The sequence below is a fragment of the Mustela lutreola genome, chromosome 14, assembly GCF_030435805.1.
Source record: "Mustela lutreola isolate mMusLut2 chromosome 14, mMusLut2.pri, whole genome shotgun sequence".
In the NCBI taxonomy this organism is placed as follows: domain Eukaryota; kingdom Metazoa; phylum Chordata; class Mammalia; order Carnivora; family Mustelidae; genus Mustela; species Mustela lutreola.
The window spans coordinates 25,292,699-25,297,390 of record NC_081303.1 but is presented as its reverse complement, the minus strand read 5'-3'; the positions used below and the strand labels follow the sequence as shown (position 1 = coordinate 25,297,390).

At 51.0% G+C, this 4,692-nt stretch overlaps 1 non-coding gene across 1 annotated transcript; it reads right to left on the bottom strand.

The window, feature by feature from the left end:
* Positions 1-3,768: 3,768 nt before the first annotated feature.
* Positions 3,769-3,871, bottom strand: LOC131815383 (U6 spliceosomal RNA). Its single transcript, XR_009347699.1, has one exon. It is a non-coding gene; the product is annotated as a U6 spliceosomal RNA (small nuclear RNA).
* Between the last annotated feature and the right edge of the window lie 821 nt (positions 3,872-4,692).

Sequence of the window (4,692 nt, the reverse complement as noted above, 5' to 3'; positions counted from 1 at the left end):
CCAGTGCTTTCCCCACAGGAAAGGAGAGGTGACAGGATCCCTGCACACCTTTCGTGCACTAAAGAGGGAGCTTTGGGGGACAGTCCCCACTCCTTCCCCTTAAACCCAGTACCTCCTCCAAGCTTCCACATCCTAGAGGAAGACAGCATCTGATGGCCAGTTCTATCTGGGAGTTGTTTCTCAAGTTCAGGGTAGGCGCAAGGTGGCAATCCCATGTCCCACCACGTACAGGTGGCCAAGGAGCTGCAGTCTCCTTGGGCCCAAAGGCTCAGGACAGGCATGCTTTCTGCCCAGAATCCTTCCTCAGAGTGGAGCCCTTTCGCCTGCCCTAATCTTCCCCTCGTGTCTCCTTAGCAGCCAGGCTTCCGTCGCTCTGCAGTGACAGACGTGTCCCTTTCCTTCAGGCTCTTTCCTCTGGCGCCACCGCACTTCTCTCTCAGGCAGAGGGGATGCCCAGGCAAAGAGGATTTCGCTTCATGCGGGTTTATTACATCGTGCTGTGGAGACTAGCTCCGGCAAGCAGCAGATAGCATCCCACAGACCCGACTCTGATTTCCCAAAGAATGCAGTGCTTTCCCAGAGGGGATGCCCCGGCAAAGAGGCTTTCTCTCTATGCGGGTTTCTCCCATCATGCTGCGAATACTAGGCTAAGGCAAGCAGCAAAAGCAGCCCACAGAACCGACTCTGATTTCCCAGCGACTGCTACGCTTTCGCAGAGGTTTTCAGCTTGACAGGAACCGCAATTCGCTGCTGCTTCCTCAACAAGGCTTTGGTCGTTCGCTCTGTCGCGGCAGGGAAGAAGAGCCGCCGGAGAGCTGTGGTCTCTTGGGCCTTGCTTTCCCTGGCCTCAAGTTCGCGCCCAGGGTTCACCTTGCTAAGCCGAACTAAGCAGACACAGTCACAACCCTGCAGCAGCGTGCGTGGCCTAGCATGGCACTCTATGCCTATTACCATCTCCTGGCGTAGGTAAGGCTGTGCCTTTTGCTCCGGCGCTCAGGCAGACTGGGGGTCTAGGCCAGTGCCATCACCACAGGAGAGAGGAGGCGACAGGATCCCTGCACAGGGCCCGGGCACTGGGATGGGGATCTGTGGGGGACCTTCTCCAGTCCTTCCCCAGCACACCCCCTGCCACCCACAACGCTGCCACATCTTGGTGGAAGACGGCATCTGAATGTCCATTTCTCCAAGCCGTTGTTTCTGCGAGTTCCGGGTTTGGCACCTGGGGCAAAGGCCGTTATGCCCTTGGGACAAGTGGCCAAGGAGATGCTCTATCCTTGGGACCAGAGGCACAGGACAGGCCTGCCTTCTGCCCAGACTCCTTCCTCAGAGTGGAAGCACTCGCTCCTGCACTAGTCGTCCCCTCATGCCTCCTCAGCAGCCAGGTTTCCATCACTCCGCACAGGGAGCAGATGATACTCGTCTGGCCACTGGCCTGCTGTTGGTGCCACGGCAGGCTATCATGCTTCCCAAGCGTTTCCCGACCCCAAGGCCAAGGGCTCCTTCTCTTCCCCGGGGGCGGCGTGCTGTGCCTTCCCCACACTTTCTCCTGGGGAGCGCTGTGACAGACGTGTGCAACCACGCTTCTCTCTCAGGCAGAGGCGATGCTAGGGCAAAGAGTATTGCGCTCCATGCAGGTATCTTCCACCGTGATGCGGAGACTAGCTCAGGCAAGCAGCAGCAGCATCCCCAAACCCAACTCTGATTTCCCAATGAAAGCTGTGCCTTCCCAGGAGAGATGACCAGGCAAAAAGTATTTCGCTGTATGCGGGTTTCTCCCACCGCGAGACTGGGCTCAGGCAAGCAGCAGAAGCCCACCGAACATTTGTCAGCGAATGCTGTGCTTTCGCAGAGGCTTTGGCTTGGAGCGAACAGCACTTCGCCGCTGCTTCCTCAGCAAGGCTTCATTCGCGTCAGGGAAGAAGAGCTGCAGGAGAGCTGGTGCCTCTTGGGCCTTGCTTTCCCGGGCTCCATGTTTGCGTCCTGGGTTCACCCTGCCAGGCCGAACTAAGCAGACACAGCCTCGACCCTGCAGTAGCGTGCGTGGCCTAGGATGGCACTCTGCTCACAATGCCATCTGTCGGCGTAGGCAAGGCCTGCCCTTTCGCTCTGGCGTTCAGGTGGACAGGGGACTAGGACAGTGCCTTCTCCATCCTTGAGGAGACGTGAGAGGATCACTGCACACCGCCCGTGCCCTGGGATGGGGAGTAATGGGTAAGTGTCCCTGTTTTCCCGGGACACACCCTGCCTCCGCCAATGCTGCCACATCCTGGAGGGAGACGGCATCTGATTGCCCGTTCCTCCAGGAGTTGTTTCTGCGAGTTCAGGGCCGGGAGCTTGGTGGCAACCCCACGTCTGCCCTCTGGACAGGTGGCCAAGGAGATGCTGTCCCTTTGGGATCAGAGGCACAGGAAAGGCCTTCCTTCTGCCCAGACTCCTTCCTCAGATTGGAGCACGCTCCCCTGCCCAATCGTCCCCTCGTGTCTCCTTAGCAGCCAGGCTTCGTCTCTCTGCACAGAGAGCGGGTTACACTTGTCTTGCCACCGGCCCGCTGTTCCTGCCAGGGTCGGCTCTCCAGCTTCGCGACCGTTTCCCGACCACAAGGCCAAGGGCTCCTTCTCTTTGCCTGGGGCAGCGTGCTGCACTTTCCCCAGACAGGCTCCTGGGGAGCCCAGGGACAGACATATCCCTTTCCTTAAGGCTCTTTCCAAAGACGCCACCGCGCTTCTCTCTCAGGCAGAGGGGATGACCAGGCAGGGAGGATTTCGCTCCATGCGGGTTTATTACACCATGCTGTAGTCTTGCACAGGCAAGCAGCAGCAGTATCCCACAGACCCGACTATGATTTCCCAAAGAATGCTGTGCTTTACCAGAGGGGATGCCCGGGCAAGGAGGCTTCGCTCTATGAGGGTTTCTCCCGCCGTGCTGCGAATACTAGGCTAAGGCAAGCAGTAACAGCAGCCCACAGAACCGACTCTGATTTCCCAGCGACTGCTATGCTTTGGTAGAGGTTTTCAGCTTGGCGCGAACTGCACTTCGCCTCAGCTTCCTCAGCAAGGCTTTGGTTGTTCACTCTGTCGCGTCAGGGAAGAAGAGCTGCGGAAGAGCTGGTCCCTCTTGGGCGTTGCTTTCCCTGGCTCCATGTTGGCGCCCTGGGTTCACCCTGCCTGGCCGAACTAAGCAGACACAGCCACAACCCTGCAGCAGCGTGCATGGCCTAGGATGGCACTCAATGCACACTTCCATCTCCCGGTGTAGGCAATGCTTGGCCTTTGGCACTGGCACTCAGGCGCCTCTCGGACAAGGCCAGTGTCTTCCCCACAGGAGAGGAGAGGAGACAGGATCCCTGAACACTGCTCGTTCACTGGAATTAAAACACATGATATGTTTATAAAAATTTTTAAAAATAATTTTAAAAATCCATTAAAGAAATAACACGTATTGCAAGCCCAGAGCTAATTTCAAAGTCAATCAAAAAGTTTGAAAGTTTTCCCCTTAAAGATCAGAAAAAAGACAAGTGTTTCCACTTTCACTACTCTCATTTGACATAGTACTGGATGTCCTAGCCAGAGAAACAAGGAACACAAAGAAATAAGAGAATCCAAAAAAAAAAAAGGAAAAGTAAAATTTTCTTTTTTTGGATAACATGAACTTAAATGTTAAAAAATCCTAAAAACTTCACAAAAAAATTTGAATAAACAAATTTAGTAAAGCTGCCAAATACAAGATCAATATATAAAAGACAAGAATTTTGTTTTCTTTCATTTTTTTTTTAATATGGAATGCTTCCCAGTTTTTCATGTCATCCTTGTTCAGTGATCACGCTAATCTTCTCTGCATCATTCCAATTTTAGTATGTGCTGCCAAAGTAAGCACAAGACAGGGGCATTTTAACACTCTAATGATGAACTATCTGAAAAAATAAAGAAAACCATCTAATTCACAATAGCATCAAAAATAATAAAATACTTAGGAATAGATTTAACTGAGAAGATGAAAGATCTGTACTCTATAAACTATGACATTGATAAAGAAATTGAAGGAGACACAAATGGAAAGATACCTCATATTTATGAATGGTAAGAATTAACATTGTTAAAATGTCCATACTACCGAAAACCATCTGTAAATCCAATTCCTATCAAAAATCCAATGTTAGGGGCGCCTGGGTGGCTCAGTGGGTTAAGCTGCTGCCTTCGGCTCAGGTCATGATCCCAGGGTCCTGAGATCGAGCCCCGCATCAGGCTTTCTGCTCAGCAGGAAGCCTGCTTCCTCTTCCCTCTCTGCTTGTCTCTCTGCCTGCTTGTCATCTCTCTCTGTCAAATAAATAAATTAAAAATCTTTTAAAAAGTCCAATATTATTTTTTTTACAGAAGTAAGTAAAGAATCCTAAAATTTATATGAGACCATAAAAGACAACAAATAATCAAAGCAGTTCTGAGAAAGAATGAAGAAGAGAAATTACACTTCTTGATTTGAAACTATACTACAAAGCCCTCATGCTCAAAACAATAAAGTATACTGGCATAAAAACAGACCAATAAACAAGTAGAACAGAATTGAGAGTCCAGAAATAAATCCTTTCATACAGTCACCTAATATTTGACAGGGGCCCACATATGTAATGGGTAAAGATAGTCTGTTCAATAAATGATATTTAAAACTGAATAGTCACATAAACAGTATGAAACTGGA